This window comes from Chiloscyllium plagiosum, unplaced genomic scaffold (genome assembly GCF_037043375.1).
Source record: "Chiloscyllium plagiosum isolate Xiang-an unplaced genomic scaffold, Cpla_swu_hap1 HiC_scaffold_31, whole genome shotgun sequence".
NCBI lineage: Eukaryota > Metazoa > Chordata > Chondrichthyes > Orectolobiformes > Hemiscylliidae > Chiloscyllium > Chiloscyllium plagiosum.
In genome coordinates, this window is record NW_028270169.1 from 29,153,767 (window position 1) to 29,170,692 (window position 16,926).

Sequence of the window (16,926 nt, forward strand, 5' to 3'; positions counted from 1 at the left end):
ATAGTTAGTAAGTTTGTAGTTGACACCAAAATTGGAGGTGTAGTGGACGGCGAAGAAGGTTACCTCAAATTACAAAGGGGACCTTGCTCACATGAGCCAATGGGCTGAGAAGTGGCAGATGGAGTTTACTTTAGAGAAATGCGAGGCGTTGCATTTTAGGAAAGCAAATCTATGCACTTGATGGTAAGGTCCTAGGGAGTGTTGCTGAACAAAGAGACTTTGAGTGCAGGCTTATAGCTCCTTGAAAGTGGAGTCACAGTTAGATAGGATAGTGAAGAAGGCGTTTGGTATGCTTTCCTTTATTGGTCAGAGTATTGGGTACAGGAGTTGGGAGGTCATGTTGCGGCTGTATCGAACATTGGTTAGGCTATTTTTGGAATATTGCGTGTAATTCTGGTTTTCTTCCTATCGGAAGACTGTTGTGAAACTTGAAAGGGTTCAGAAAAGATTTACAAGGATGTTACCAAGGTTGGTGGATTTGAGCTATAGGGAGAGATTGAATATGCTAGGGCTGTTTCCCTGGAGCAACGGATGCTGAGGGGTGACCTCATAGAGGTTTATAAAATCATGAAAGGCATGGATAGGATAAATCGACAAAGTCCTTTCCCTGGGGTGGGAAAGTCCAGAATTAGAGGGTATAGGTTTAGGGTGAGAGGGGAAAGATATAAAAGAGATCTATGGGGCAACATTTTCATCCAGAGGGTGGCACGTGTGTGAAATGAACTGCCAGAGGATGTGGTGGAAGCTAGTAAAACTGCAGCATTTAAAAGGTTAAAAATCACACAACACCAGGTTATAGTCCAACAGGTTTAATTGGAAGCACACTAGTTTTCGAAGCGCCACTCCTTCATCAGGTGATTGTAGAAGACACAACTGTAATTTATAGCAAAAATTTAGAGTATGATGTAACTGAAATTATATATTGAAAAATACCTTGTTTGTCTGTTGAGTCTTTCATCTATTCGAATGCCATGATAGTTTCACTTCTTTCATGTGTAAATCACAAAACCTTTTTTTAAAAGTTGCATTCTCAGATTAGCTGTAATAATTGATGTTGGCTAGACAATATGTTGAAGGTGTTAGCCCCCTGTGTTCTCTGTCTATGCCATGATGTTTCGAGCATTTAAAAGGGATCTGGATGAATATATGAATAGGAAGGGTTTGGAGGGATATGGGCCGGGTGCTGGCAGGTGGGGCGAGATTGGGTTGGGATATCTGGTCGGCATGGACGGGTTGGATGGAAGGGTCTGTTTCCGTGCTGTACATTTCTGTGACTCGAACCTGGTGTTGTGTGATTTTTAAAGTTGAAATGTTAATACAGTTTGTCGACCAGCAGATACTGCTAAACATAATTAGTTTGTCCAGAACGTTGTTGTTTTAATTTAAAGAATCTTGCATTCAAATATAAAACTGATAGAAACAATTTCAAAAATGCGTCCTTTTCCTATTCACTCCCGTCCCGCCCCACCCCCGCAATCTGTTGAAAGATGCTTGGAAAATGATCACAGTTGAGGGCTTGAAAATGCCTTTGCGCTTGAAATGTGCATTGTCAAAGCTCTTAACGAGCGATGCGCTGGGGGATTATTCGCACAATTACTGAAACTTGAGATTGTTTTGGAGCATTCTTGAGGTCAGCCAGCAAAACACCCCGGAATCCCGAGGGTGGAGATTCAGCCATTCAAACCACCCACCAGCTCCTCACAACTGACAACCAAATGCTGGAGAAATACTCAAAAAATGCTAGAGATCATACCACGTCAGACACCATCTATAAAAAGAAAGTTCGGTAACGTTTCGCGTCTCGTTGACTCGTATGGTACTGCTTGATTGATACTGCTTGACTACATTTAGCCTTCCGACCATTAATACAGAACATGGGAAATGTGGATTGAAAATAATGCAGCACTGATTATTAGAATCCTGAAGAAGGGTCCTGCCCGAGTCGTCGACTCTCTTGCGCCTCGGATTCTGTCTGACTTGCTGTACCTTTTCTAATGCCATGCTTTAGCAACTCTGATTCTCCAGCACTTGCAGTCCTCACTTAGGTCTGTTAAATGCTTTCCGTTCTCGGCGCTGTGGCTTAGTTGGTTAAAGCGCCTGTCTCGTAAACAGGAGATCCTGAGTTCGAATCTCAGCGGTGCCTTTACTTGAGTGGTATTTTAAAGCATTCCGACAATTCTGCATATCAGACCTTCGTCTTGTTTCTGAAAATGAAATCTGCTTAGTATTTGAGAAGAGTAAATACTTCCGTACGATAAATTAGTAATAGAGATGTTTATATGATATGAGTTATTTCAAAAACTGAGCCTGTTAGTTTGTAGGCGAAAGTAAGGACTGCTGATGCTGGAGATCAGAGTCAAAATTAGAGTGGTGCTGGAAAAGCACAGCAGGTCAGACAGCATCCGAGGAGTAGGAAAATCGACGTTTCGGGCTAAGGATATAATACTCTTCTCAGTAAATGCATGTTACGAAAAGGGAGAAAATGAGGATTACAGATGCTGGAGATCAGAGTCGAGAGTGTGGTGCTGGAAAAGCACAGGTCAGGCAACATCTGAGACGTCTGTCCGAAACATCGATTCTCCTGTTCCTCGGATGCTATACGTTTCCAGCACCAGACGCTCGAAACATGTTACGAAAAGCCTGCGAATGTTTCGGAGACACTAAGTGTGCGGGATTGTTTTGAAATATGGAGTGATGGGTAAAAGCTTCCCGCTGTAGGCACCGCTGAGATTCGAACTCAGGATCTCCTGTTTACTAGACAGGCGCTTTAACCAACTAAGCCACGGCGCCAAATGCAAAGGTAAGGTTGATGATCAATAAAGATAAAATGTAGTCCTTAGTAATTAGTTATGATTTGAAATTTATTGTCTCAAAGAGTGAAGGGGCCATATGCAGTGGTAATTTTGAATATACATTGTTCACAATATGTACAAGACTATGGTTCAAGAGTTCAGAAATGGAATAATGCCTTATTCTGAAATTACTTCTTGGCCAAGTGCTGACCAAATGGGACAAGTTGTTTCCTTTGTTACTGTGAAGTTTATTTTTGTGTGATTCATTATTTGAATAAGTGAAGCCTCTCACTGTTGGCACTATATGGATAACCACCACCACCAGCTTCTCAAGGCCAATCAGGGATGGGTAATATTGATGTGAGATGAATTAACTTCTTTCGTAAAAGTCCAAACGCAAAAGGAAACACCAAGGTGCTTAACTCGGAACTACCATCTTGGAAAAGAATTAATTGACAAAAGGTGGTGCCGTGGCTTAGTTGGTTAAAGCGCCTGTCTAGTAAACAGGAGATCCTGAGTTCGAATCTCAGCGGTGCCTTCTTAGGTGTGGTTTTTTTAATGTAATCGAATAACTCTGTGTAGATTCCCCCAATAAAGCAGATCATCTAGGTAATAATGGTTGATCGTCACGCCTCGTTTATAGCAAATAATTGGTTGTGTAGAGTATAATATTTTCTGTTGTTTTTAAAAACACCACACACAGGACCTAAGGTTTTCACACAGAAGATGGTGCGTGTATGGAATCAGCTGTCAGAGGAAGTAGTGGAGGCCTGTACAATCGACGTTTCGGGCATAAGCCCTTCTTCAGGAATGAAGAGGGTGAATGTAGTGTACAAAATCCCATGTAGTGTACAAAATCCCATGCAAGGACTGCACAAAACACTACATAGGACAAACAGGAAGACAGCTAACGGTCTGCATCCATGAACACCAACTTGCCACAAAACGACATGACCAGCTATTCTTAGTAGCCACGCACTCAGATGACAAGCAACCTGAGTTTGACTGGGACAACACTACTATTATAGGACAAGCCAAACAGAGAACAGCCAGGGAATTCCTAGAGGCATGGCACTCATCCACAGATTCAATCAATAAGCACATCGACCTGGACCCAATATACCGGCCACTGCAGCTGGAACTGACAACCGGAAGCGGCAGGGACAGGCCACTATAAATGCCGGAGGAAACATCACAGAAGCGCTTCACAGGAGGCTCCCAAGCACTGAGGATGTCACCTAGACAGGGGACGAAACGTCTGCAACACAAATTCCCAGCTCGGCGGACACAACCACAACAACGAGCACCTGAGCTACAAATCTCCTCCCAAAATTTGGGTCAGTGCTGGCAAATGGGATTAGATTAAATTGGGATATCTGGTCAGCATGAACGAGTTGTTTCAGTGCTGTACATCTCTTATGACCCTATGACTAATAATAGGAAACAAATACATCTGTCTTTTACCAAACTTCTTAAACCTATATCCTCTAGTCACCAATCTTTACATAAAGAAAATAAGAACTAGGAGCAGGAGTAGGTATTTCAGCTCCTCGAGTCGGCTCTGTCATTCCATATGGTCATGATGTGGAGGTGCCGGTTTTGGACTGTGGTGGACAAGATCAAAAGTCACACTACACCGGATTGCAGTCTACCAGGTTTATTTAGAGCCATAGAGATGTACAGCATGGAAACAGACCCTTCGGTCCAACTCATCCATGCCGACCAGATATCCCAACCCAATCTAGTCCCACCTGCCAGCACTCAGCCCATATCCCTCCAAACCCTTTCTATTCATATATTCATCCAGATGGTTTTTAAATGTTGTACTTGTACCAGCCCCCCCACTTCCTCTGGCAGCCCATTCCACACACGCACCATGCTCTGCATGAAAAAGTTGCCCCTTAGGTCTCTTTTATATCTTTCCCCTCTCACCCTAAACCTATGCCCTCTAGTTCTGGACTCCCACACCTCAGGGAAAATACCTTGTCTATATACCCTATCCATATCCCTCATGATTTTATAAACCTCTATAAGGTCAACCCTCAGTCTCCGATGCCCCAGGGAAAACAACCCCAGCCCATTCAACCTCTCCCTTTTGTTCAAATCCTCCAACCTTGGCAATGTCATTGTAAAGCTTTTCTGAACCCTTTCAGGTTCCACAACATCATTCCGATAGGAAGGAGACCAGAATTGCACGCAATATTCCAACAGTGGCCTAACCAAAGTCCTGTACAGCTGCAACATAACCTCCCAACTCCTGTACTCAATACTCTGACCAATAAAGGCAAGCATACCAAATACCTTCTTCACTATCCTATCTATCTGCGACTTTACTTTCAAGGAGTTATGAACCTGCACTCCAAAACCTCAACATGAGCTACAAATCTTCTCAAAACTCGCTACTCCAAGGTCTCTTTGTTCAGCAATATTCCCTCAGGCCTAACTATTAAGCTATCACAAACTTTCACAGGGTTACTCCTTCATCAGGTGAAGTGAGCACCCAGGCACAGACTTTATAATCAGAGAGATCAAAAGATCACACAAATGGCGTGCCTGGAATGACAACAGGCCCGAATAATAGGTCTCCTCAGGTGATCAAGAGTGTCAGACAGTGTGATTTAAGCTTCAACAGTTGAATAACAATTGAAGGGATGACCTATAGTCTGATTAATTAAGGCAGATATAGAATTACAAAACAAAAACAGAAGATTTTTAAAAAATTCTCTCCACCTAATTTTTAATATTTTGCTATTATCTCTCTGCCTCAATTAATCAGATTATAGGTTATCCCTTCATTTATTATTCAGCTGTTGACACTTTACGCTATTCTGGTGTCATGTGACATTTGATATGATCATGACTGATCTCATCTAAGCCTCACCTCCACTTTCCTGCCTATTCACCTTCAAACCATTCATCAAAAATCTATTTATCTCCACCTTAAATTTACTCAATGTATCAGTTTCCACCATACTCTAGTGTAGTGAATTCCACAGATTCATGACCCTTTGCGAGTAGTTTTGCTTCATTTGTTTTAAATCTGCTCCCCTTCTCTTAAAACTATGACCTTTCACTCTATGGTCCACATAAGTAAACATCCTTTCCAATTCTACTTTGTCAATCCCCTTTAGCATCTTTTATACCTCAATTACATCTTCTCTCATTCTTCGAAACGCCAGAGTGTATAGAACTATACTGCTCAGTCTCTCTCCATAAAGACAACTCGGAATGATGGGGGGAGGGGGGTTGCATAGTCTGGTCTCACTAATACCTCGTCCTGACAGTTTATCCCTGACATTCTGTGCGTTTCTATTTTAAGAACTGCCAAGCTATCAAATTCCTCCGGATTTGTTTTACCTAACCAAATACCGTTCCATAGTTAGAATCACCTTTTCTAATGATGCCAAATGCAAAGTACTTCTTTAATACCTCTTGCCATGTCAAGTTAAAAATCACACAACACCAGGTTATAGTCCAACAGGTTTAATTGGAAGCTCCGCTCCGCTCGTCGCTCCAAAAGCTAGTGTGCTTCCAATTAAACCTGTTGGACTATAACCTGGTGTTGTGTGATTTTTAACTTTGTACACCCCAGTCCAACACCGGCATCTCCGAATCTTGCCATGCCGATAGCTTCCTGAAGAATATATCATTTTTGATTCCTAAATTAGCCAGTATTCGTTTGCATACGCTATTGCTATTTATTAGTCTTATATTTTAGCGCTAATCTTTTGTTTTTGGCACTGTAAATGACGCTTGTTTTGAATATTTTCCCTGTGCCTTCTACATTCAACTTGCTTCTGAGCTGTATTATGAACATTACACTTGTCAGAAACCTTCTGTTTCGTTCGCGCAGAAAACTCAACCTTTAAAAGAAAATATTCCATTGTTTCTTTATTTTGGATTCTTCACATTAAAATGTATCATCTCATGCTTTCTTTTGCGGAAGAGATTAATTAAAATTCGAAGACAAAGGCACCGCTGAGATTCGAACTCAGGATCTCCTGTTTACTAGACAGGCGCTTTAACCAACTAAGCCACAGCGCCTAAATCGCACAAAACGCCTATACATTATGCCTCTGATGTTACTATCTGGTTTAAGGTTTGCCATTAATCAATTTATTTGTATTGTGATATTAGCTGGAGTTCCACATTTCTCCTTATCGTTTTGTCTGCTTATTCCTGATCTTTTTCAGACAGCAGGAGTACGGCTTATCTTTACGGAAAACTTCAGTTTTTCAATTACAGAAATAAACTATTTAAAAGGCATCTTGAAATTATAAAAAAACACATTGAAAACAGTTTCTGTGTGAGTTTTTTTTTACAAAAGGCGCTCACTTTCCAAACTTCTGTGACACATGACGGGTGTCTTTCGTACCTGTTGCGGATTTCAGGTTCCCAGCGCGGATTCGTATGCGGTTAGTGAGTTTACTCACTAGTTGGTGAAAGGAGATGCTGTTTAAGATTGTTTGTGTGGGGTGAAGTTCACTTTGTAGAGAGGATGGCATTGGATGAATTGATGCAGAGACATGTGAATAGGGAGGTGTTCAAGCATCCTTGCAAATGTGATGAAGCTCGAATTGTTAAGATTTGGCCCGGTACCAATCAAAACGCCACTCCCACAAACTGCTTTGTATTGCTGAGATGATTGGATTCCAGTCTGACAGGAAGACTGGACCTGGTCTGGAACTGGACTTGATCTGGAACTAAAGAATTGGAGAACGCTGCAAAAACAAGACAGACTTTTCAATGGGGGCAGTAGAATTTGAATTTGGGGCAGCAAGCAAAGGAGGATAGTGTCGAAATGAAGATATATATGCAAGTGTTTGGAGCAGGCTGGTGGAAGGCAGCACAATGGAATTTAAAGGTACAGAAAAGGGGACTCCTTGAAGTATGAACTCACTCCATGGACTCCCAACGATTCTGGAGACGGCATATGGTGAAAACCTGAATTCGCTGCAGGGCTGCAAAATAGATGAGGCATTGTTCACTGGTCAGACTGTTATTTGAGGTGATGAACGGAGTGGGAAACTTAGAACTTTGGGGAGAATTCGGTGCTGTCGGAGAGGGATTGCTCCTGTTTGACTTGAACGCTTTTAGTGGTTTCTGTAAATTCGAGACACTGAGGATAACGGCATTTTAACAGCGCACGAAAACTGGCACCAGTTTGGGAAGAGCAGAAATCAGAAAAGCCGAGTGGCATCTTTGTCAGCACAGGGTGTGGAGCGGGGAACTTAGAGATAAATAAAAATTGTCCTGGTCTTTAACGGTTAATAGTTTTAATTTGGTAGTTAGAGTTTTAATAGCAGCTAAATGGCTAGAACAGCTAAATAATGCACTCCACTCCCAGCGGCGCCCACCTCTCCCTGAACAACGCCAGGGTGTTGGTGGACACCGCGTGCTCCTTCTCCAAGGACACCCGGGCCCTAACGTAACCGCGGAAGAGGGGCAGGCAGTCGGCCCTAACGACCCCCTCCACGGCCCGCTGCCTGGACCTGTTGATGGCCAGTTTGGCCACGCCCAGGAGCAGACCCACGAGGAGGTCTTCAGACCTGCCCTCCTTCCTCCGTACTGGGTGCCCAAAGATCAGGAGCGTGGGACTGAAGTGCAGCCAAAAACAGAGGAGAAGGTTTTTAAGGAAATCAAAAAGGGAGTGCAAACGCCCACACCCAATATACACGTGGTCCACGGACTCCACAGCACCACAGAACAAGCAGTTGGGCTGGGAGTCCGTGAACCACCGCAATCTCCGGTTGCAGGGGACTGCTGCGTGCAGCACCCTCCACCCCAGATCCCCGAGAGAAAGGGGGAGGGCTCCCGCGTAGAGAGCCCTCCACTGGGGATCCCCACCGCCCGGTGGCAAATGGGCACGCCAAGGCGTGTCCGGACGGTGGATGAGGGAGAAGAGGTGGACGGTGTGCAGCAGCAGTCGATACAGGGCCTTTCTCTTCACCTCCCTAAACAAAACAAAATTAAAATTTCGGAGGCGGCTCAGGTTGTGGGGCACAGGCTCCCGCGGGAAGTACGGGACCTTGGGGCCAATGTGAAATTCCGTCCGGGCTGGGGTGAGCGCGGACGGGATCCCACCGCACACCTGCGCGTCCTCCAACTGGTGCACTACGTCGGGTCCGAGCACCGCCGTTTTAAGGCGTCGGATGGCGGTGGCCACGTACTGGACGTCTACCGCTGCCCTGCCTGCTATGTCCTGCGGCAGCGTCCAGCCCAGGCCCCCGGCACCCAGCACGTCCCCGACCCTGGTCACCCTCGCCGCCGCGGCCCTCCCCTCCGACAGCCACTCGAACCCGCGAGTACGGAGGTGCGGATTCCTGAGCAACGGCTCCCTGACGACAGCCGCTACTCCAGCCGGGGAGTAGGCGCGCCGCGATTCGACCATGTTCCAGACAGTGATCAGGTCCTGGTAAAAGACAGGCAGCGTCTTGAGGGCGACCTCCAAACCATAACGGTCGACGAACAGGAGCTGCGTGTCGTAGTTGAGGTTACGCACCTGGCGGAAAAAATACGTCGCCAGGGCGCACCACCTAGGAGGAGGCTCGACGTAAAGGTATCGCCGCAAGGTCTGAAGGCGGAAGGTCGCGACCTGGGTGCGGACGCACACCAGCGACTGACCGCCCTCCTCAATAGGGAGACTCAGAACCTGAGTGGCGACCCAGTGCATCTTTTTGTCCCAGAAGAAATCGACCAACGTTCTCTGGATGTCAGCGACAAAGCCAGGAGGAGGGACCAAAGTGACCAGCCGGTACCACAGCATGACGGCCACCAGCTGGTTTATGACCAGCACTCGACTCCTGTAAGATAGCACTCGGAGCAGTCCTGTCCAGCGGCCTAGGCGAGCCGAGACTTTGGCCTCCAGCTCCTGCCAGTTGGCCGGCCAGGATTCCTCAGCCGGGCTGAGGTAGACCCCCAGGTAGAGGAGATGGGTGGTACTCCAGCTGAACCCCCGTAACTCCTCCGGCAGAGAGTCCACCCGCCACGGGCCGACCAGTAGTCCAGAACATTTGGCCCAGTTGATCCTGGCGGAGGACGCCGCCGAGTACACGGCCTGGCACTCGCGTATCCTCCCCAGGTCAGCCGGGTCGGTGAAAGTGAGGAGCACGTCGTTGGCGTAGGCCGAGAGGACCACCCCCATGCCCGCGCCGCGCAGAACCAGCCCTGACAACCTCCTCCGCAAGAGGCGCAGGAAAGGCTCCACGCACAGGGAATACAGCTGGCCGGACAGGGGGCAGCCTTGACGCACTCCTCTCCCGAAGCGAAGGGGCGCCGTCAGGGACCGGTTAACTTTAACCAGACAATCTGCAGCGGCGTACAAAAGTCGGATCCGGGCGACGAACTGCGTCCCGAACCCGAATGCCCGCAGAGTCCCGAGCAGGTACTCGTGATCGACCCTATCGAACGCCTTCTCCTGGTCGAGAGACAGGAAGGCGCTCGGCAGACCAGCCCGTCGACAGAAATGGATCAGGTCCCGGACCAGGTGGACGTTATCGTGTATCCGCCGGCCCGGGACCGTGTAGGACTGGTCCGGGTGAATCATGTGGGCCAGCACGGAGGCCAGGCGAGAAGACAACACCCTGGCGAAGATTTTGTAATCCGTGCTGAGGAGGGAGACCGGACGCCAGTTCTTTAGCGAACGAAGGTCCCCCTTCTTTGGCAGCAGGACGATGACCGCCCTGCGCCAAGAAAGGGGCAGCTGTCCGGCAGTTAGACACTCCCCCAGGACCTGTGCGTAGTCGCTCCCCAGGACGTCCCAGAACGCCCTGAAGAACTCCACAGTCAGCCCGTCCAGCCCCGGGGTTTTGCCCCTCGAGAGCCGGTCGAGGGCGCTGGTGAGCTCCTCCAAAGTGACGGGAGCGTCGAGCCTTCCAGCGTCCTCCGGGCTGAGCTGCGGCAGGTCCTCCCACAGAACTCTGCGAGCATCCTCGCTGGACGGGTCCGGAGAGAACAGGGCCGTGTAATAGTTTCGGACGTGGGCCCTGACGCCTTCCGGATCCGAGACGAGGGACCCGTCGTCGGCCAGCAGCACAAGGAGCTGCTGACGGGTGCCACGCCTTTTTTCCAGCGAGTAGCAGAAGGGGGAGCCGCGGTCCAGGTCCTGGAGGAGCTGGATCCGCGACCTCACGTACTCGCCCTGAGCCCCGACGAGCTGCAGGTCCCGGAGCGCGGCCTTCTTCTCTTCGTACGCCCCGCGCAGGGCCGGGTCCGCGTCGGGCTGACCGAGGCGTGACTCCAGGTCGAGCAACTCCCTCTCCAACTCCCCGATCCTGGATTTCCGCCTCTTCGTCGACCCCCTCGCGTACTCCTGACAGAAGACGCGGACGTGAGCCTTGCCCACGTCCCACCATAGCCTCAGGGAGGGGAAGTTTCCCCGCTTCCTTCTCCAGCCGGCCCAGAAACGACGAAACGAGTCCCGGAACCGCTCGTCCTCCAGCAGCAGGTTGTTAAAGTGCCAGTACGCGGAGCCCAGCCTGGCGCCGAACGGAAGGAGTTCCGCCCACACCAGGTGGTGGTCCGTGCACGACACCTGCCGCGTGGAGGCCTTCGGAAAACAGGAGGCGTACGCCCGCGAAACGTACAGGCGGTCGATTCTGGACGCTCCGACCCCAGGCCTCACGAAGGTGAAGGCGATGGAGTCGGGATGGAGATTCCGCCAGACGTCCACCAGGTCGAAGGGCTTGACCAAGTGAGTGCATCATTTCTCCCTCCAACTCTATTTTGATTTAGTCCCTACCCTTCCCCTCACTGTTTTTGATCACACAGCACTGCCCTTTGATGTGAAGGGCAGTGTTTGTCACTGGCCACTCGGGTGTTTTCCTATCTTCCTGGTGGTGGAATTTGAATAAAGATTCGTGCACTTTGTGTCTTTCACTGTGTCTCACACCTGCGCACACACACCATTATACATTGAAAAATTGATTGTCTGTTAAGCCTTTCATCTGTTAGAATACCATGATAGTTTCACTTCTTTCATGTGTAAATCACAAAACCTTTTTTAAAAAAGTTGCATTCTCAGGTTAGCTGTTAACAATTGTGATAGCTAGACAATATGTTGAAGGTGTTGGCCCCTGTGCTGTCTATGCCATGATGTTTAGATTGATTCTAATCTAAAAAGTGAGATAACGGAGTTTTACATGAATTCATGCAGTTTTTGAGCTCAGAGTCCTACTGAATGCATGTAGTTTTTGAGCAAAGTACAATGTATCCCTCCAAGTACAAATTTATAACTATAACCTGGTGTTGTGTGATTTTTAACTGTGGATAAATATGGACTGAGATATGGCAGAGCAGTTTATAAGGACTCTGCTGCTGCTCTAGCTGGTCCCAATTCGAAATCTCCTGTTCAGAACAATGGGGTGCGAGTTGGAAATACTCTTGACAGGACGGCCGAGGAATCTCTAGACAGTCTGGTCACGCCAGGAGAATTGCAGGCAATAGAATGCTGGATAAACTCAGCAGGTCTGGAAGAGAAAAACATGAACGCTTTGTGTCTGTTTTGAGGGCAGGACCCTCAAGGTTGCGAGGTTTCCCGTCAACAACTACCCATCTCAGCAGTGTATTCCAGACTCCCATCTCCCAGAGTGAAAAATATTTCCTCAAATGTCCTCTAAACCTCTTGCCTTTCACATTAAAATTATGCCCCCTTGTTATTGAACCTTCCATTAAGAAGAACTGCTTTCTATCCACCTCTCCAAGCCCCTCAAAATCTTATATTGGAGCCAACAACATAGCAAGGAAGTTTTCTACAGAGATTTCTGGGAGCTAAATGGAAAACAGGTCCTAAAAAGTTAAGGCTAAATCACCATAGTTCCACTCTCTTATTATAAAGAGGTAACAAGTGGTGATTTAAACAGAGGGTCACTACATCTCAGGCAAGGCAAGACCTTCATAGCAGACTCGACCAAAGCAGGAATTGAACCAACACTGTTAGTATCAAAACCAACCATCCAGCCAGCTGAGCTAACCAACCCCATCAGAGGAAGATTGCATAGGATGAATAGATTCTGGAGATTAACACGTGTTATGAAACTGTGGATGTATTATCCCTTAAAGAGAGTAAAGGCTAGCAGTGACAGCATCAAGTGTTCTCAGTAAGACACAATGTATCATGTGCTCCAGCTACTGTGATAGCTAGTTGCCCGGAGATGACAAAACAAATTCAAATTAGGCCAAAAGGTGATTCCATTTCGACTAAGACAACACATCTATCCTGGGACAGGTTAAGCAAAGACATGCCAGAGAATTCCTAGAGGCCTGGCTCTCCAACCACAACACCATAAACAAGCACATTGATCTAGATGCCTTCTATCAACCCCTCAGAAAATGAACAGGAAATGGCATCACCACAAACCCCAGTAACCCCATCCAGGAGAAAGATATAAATAGAAAGCAGGAGACAACAGCTTCGCTTCACTTGGAGGTCGTCACTGATGATGTTACCTAGCCAGGTAATGAAACGTCTGGATATAAAACCTACAGCTCAGTGAGAAAACCTACACCCTAAACCTCAACCTGAGCTACAAACCTTGTTAAAAGCCAATGACATAATCCGATGCCTTGGGGTATAAGACTGGGGAAAATCAAACAGTTGGGAGGAGAACTGCCACCAGCTGTGGACTGCTCATCAGAACTTTGAGACGTACCTGGCTAGAGGAGTTTGCACAGAGAAAAACCTCAATACTGACCTAGAGAGCCAATCTACCAATGAAGATAAGGATAAGATTCAACTGCTGACTGGTTTTAAAATTTGAATTTTCCTGTAAATCTTAATTGGGAGTTTTATTGGACTAGTATTGCAGAAGGGAAGGCAAAGAGAAATAGGTGAGAGAAAGGAGGTGTAAATAGTTGAGAGTTAATTATTCTCTGTTATACTTTAAAAAATAATGTTAATTTTTACTTTAAATAGTTCTTGGTCTCTCGAATTTTCACAGTTTACTGCAAGGGATAAATCCTTTCTATATTGCTGTGTAACACATGACTGAACAAATGTGAGTTGTAGGGATTCCATTTCATAGGCTACTGTAACTAGTTCTGGGACAGAAAAGAACTGTACTGTTGGGATGGGCTTCACCCAAATTGGAATGAGACTGGCAACTTAATGGAAAAGATTAATTGGATGGTAACAATTACTTTTTACTAATGTCATGATGCTATTTGATATTAATAAGCGTCAAGTCAAATCCCAAAGTGTATCCTTCCCATAAGTGGCTCACTTATTTTGTTATTTATTCTTTTTATTGTCATTGCTTTTTAAAAAAATTCAGCTCTCTTTCCATTTTTCCCCCATTCTCCCATCTTTCCATTTCCCTTTTTCCTCCAATTCAAATGTTCTTTTCATTTGGAACTGAATCTTAGCTATAGCTGTGACATTTCATTCTCCGGTTTCTCTCAACTTGAATTGGTGAACAATCACTTTAATCATATCATCTTTGAGATTCTTTTATTTCTAACTTCAATTTGTCCACTCTCTCCATTTGGCCTTAAAAATAACCCACCGATATATCTGCTTCTCCCAGAAAATCTTGCTAACAGTCAAAGCCAATTTAAACTCCAACCCATGTACTTTGTTTCACATCAATTATTTTGTTCTTGTGACCAGAATCTTCACATAATCTTTCGTTTAGCAAGTTCAGATCCCTCTTAAATTCAAGGAATTTTGATCCCAGCTGATATTAATACTGGACAAGTCAGTGAAGTCTGACTTGTTAGATCTGAGATTTTTATTTCTTAATCAAGGCAATCAATTACTGAGCACATTCATAAGAGGTGCCAGGATACTTTTAACACAGAGAATATAAGTTCATTAAACAAGGAAAAAGATACGAAGACCTGTGGCACCAGACAAGTAATTTAAAAATACTTTATTATAAACACTAGGAAAAGATTCAAATTCATACTATTCCTTTTATCCCAGCAATATCCTTGCAACACCCAAATGTCAATAAAGATTCATTATTATCTCCACATTAAGGCTTCTTCAACAGGCTGATATGCTGTAACTAGTTTCCTTTCAGGAAATTTCTCTGCATTTATTAAGATGTTATAGTCATAGACATGTACAGCATAGAAACAGACCGTTCGGTCCAACCTATCCATGCCGACCAGATATCCCAACCCAATCTAATCCCACCTGCCAGCACCTGGCCCATATCCCTCCAAACTCTTCCTATTCATATACCCATGTTGCAATTGTATCAGCCTCCATCACTTCCTCTGGCAGCTCATTCCATACACATGCCACCTTCTGCATGAAAAAGTTGCCTCTTAGGTCTGTTTTATATCTTTCCACTCTTACCCTAAATCTATGCCTTCTGGTTCTGGACTCCCCCACCCCAGGGAGAAGACTGTCTATTTATCCTATCTATGCCCCTCAATTTTATAAACCTCTATTACATCACCCCTCAGCCTCCGATGCTCCAGGGAAAACAGCCCCAGCCTGTTCAGCTTCTCCCTATAGCTCAAATCCTCCAACTCTGGCAACACCCTTGTAAATCTTTTAAATTAATATTTATTTCCCCCCTCCAACTTTTTAATGCTCTAAGTTCTTTGGTGTAAAATTTAATTAAAATGTATGTAAATAAATAGAATGCATGGAGTACAAGGAACAATTTGCATGAAATATAGGTGCAAATTCAACTTAAGCGGGTATGACGTAACATTGAGGCATTGCTGCAAGACTGTTAGGAATGCAAACTGCAGATTTGAAACAGTGATAAGACTTACATGATAGGGAATCAATTACAGATGGAGGAATAGTGTTAATGATTAAATATGAAATCCATTCAGTAAAGAGGAGAAACAATAACTGGTAATCTAACACTTTATGGTGTGAATTAATGTATAGAAAAGAGCCTGAGAGTGTATTGGTAGTGGTATATAGGTCCCCTGGTAGAAACTATGAAATAGAATAAAGATTAGATAAGCATGTAGTAAAGACAGATTGGTTTTAAAGGGGATTTTGAACTTGCATTATCAAATGGGATAAGCAGATGAGCTAATGTTAGAAAGTCAGCAACGTCCAGGTGGTTTTCTGAAATAATATGTCTTTGATCTAACAGAGGGTGTGTCATATTAGTTTTACTAATAAACAATTACCCAGATGCTTCTAGCACCCTAACTGTGTGTACAATTATCAAACAGCAAGCATAATATGATTGAATTCAATGTTGGAGTTGAAAGTGAGAAACACAAAACAACTACCAGGCTTTTAGATTTACATAATGCTGACATCAACAGGATGTGATGGAGACTGCCTGTGATGAACTAAAGAAATTTGCTAATGGTTAAAAAGATAAACGATCAGTGGAAGGTATACAAAAAAAAACCATATCATGTACAGAATCTGTTTATACCCAAGGAGCAATAGCTGGTTCCACCAAAAAAAAAGCCACAAGGAGGCAAGAAACAACATAAAACCAAATTTAAAAATTATACAATATAAAATAAAGCATATATCCTAGTGAATAGAAAAGATACAAAGAACAGTAAAGGCTGACAAAACAAATATAGCTTTAAAAAGATTCATGAAAGGAAACTTGCAAAAATACCAAAACTCAGTATAATGTTTACAATTATGTTAGAAAAATTGGATTAAGAGTAATATGGGCCCCTTAAAACTGGCAATGCAACATGATAAATTTGGAATAAGGAAATAGCAGACACTTAAATAAGGTCCTTGTGAAGATTTGTAGCTCGGGCTGTGGATGTGGTTGTAGTTAGCTTGCCAAGCTAGTGGGTTGTCATGCAAACATGCGAGGTAACATCATCAGTGCCACTTCTGTAAAAATCGATGCACTACTCCGCTTGATATTTAAGTGCCGCAATTTAAGATGGGTGGTATGACTACCAGTTTTTCTCTGCAGTGGTTTATATATGAGATCTGTCAACATGCTTGTTAGTGGCATTGTGGGTTGAAAACCACGCCTTTATGAATTCCCGTGCATGTTTCTGTTTAGCTTGCTTAAATTGTCCCAGTCAAATAGTCTTTGTCTGCGGCGATGAGGGAGAACTGGTCATGCCGTTTTGCTGCTAGTTATTCATGTATCCAGATTGCTAGTTTTCTTCCAGTCTGGCAGATGTACTGCTTGTGGCAGTCGTTACATGGAATTTTGTGTCGCATGTCAGTCCT

The 16,926-nt window shown here is 45.1% G+C and overlaps 4 non-coding genes across 4 annotated transcripts; 2 read left to right on the forward strand and 2 right to left on the reverse strand.

Annotated features, from left to right (window-relative positions):
- Positions 1-2,069: 2,069 nt before the first annotated feature.
- Positions 2,070-2,143, forward strand: trnat-cgu (transfer RNA threonine (anticodon CGU)). Its single transcript has one exon. It is a non-coding gene; the product is annotated as a tRNA-Thr (tRNA).
- Positions 2,144-2,716: 573 nt separating this feature from the next.
- On the reverse strand, positions 2,717-2,790 carry trnat-agu (transfer RNA threonine (anticodon AGU)). Its single transcript has one exon. It is a non-coding gene; the product is annotated as a tRNA-Thr (tRNA).
- A 466-nt stretch (positions 2,791-3,256) lies between these two features.
- On the forward strand, positions 3,257-3,330 carry trnat-agu (transfer RNA threonine (anticodon AGU)). Its single transcript has one exon. It is a non-coding gene; the product is annotated as a tRNA-Thr (tRNA).
- Positions 3,331-6,762: 3,432 nt separating this feature from the next.
- On the reverse strand, positions 6,763-6,836 carry trnat-agu (transfer RNA threonine (anticodon AGU)). Its single transcript has one exon. It is a non-coding gene; the product is annotated as a tRNA-Thr (tRNA).
- Positions 6,837-16,926: the final 10,090 nt, after the last annotated feature.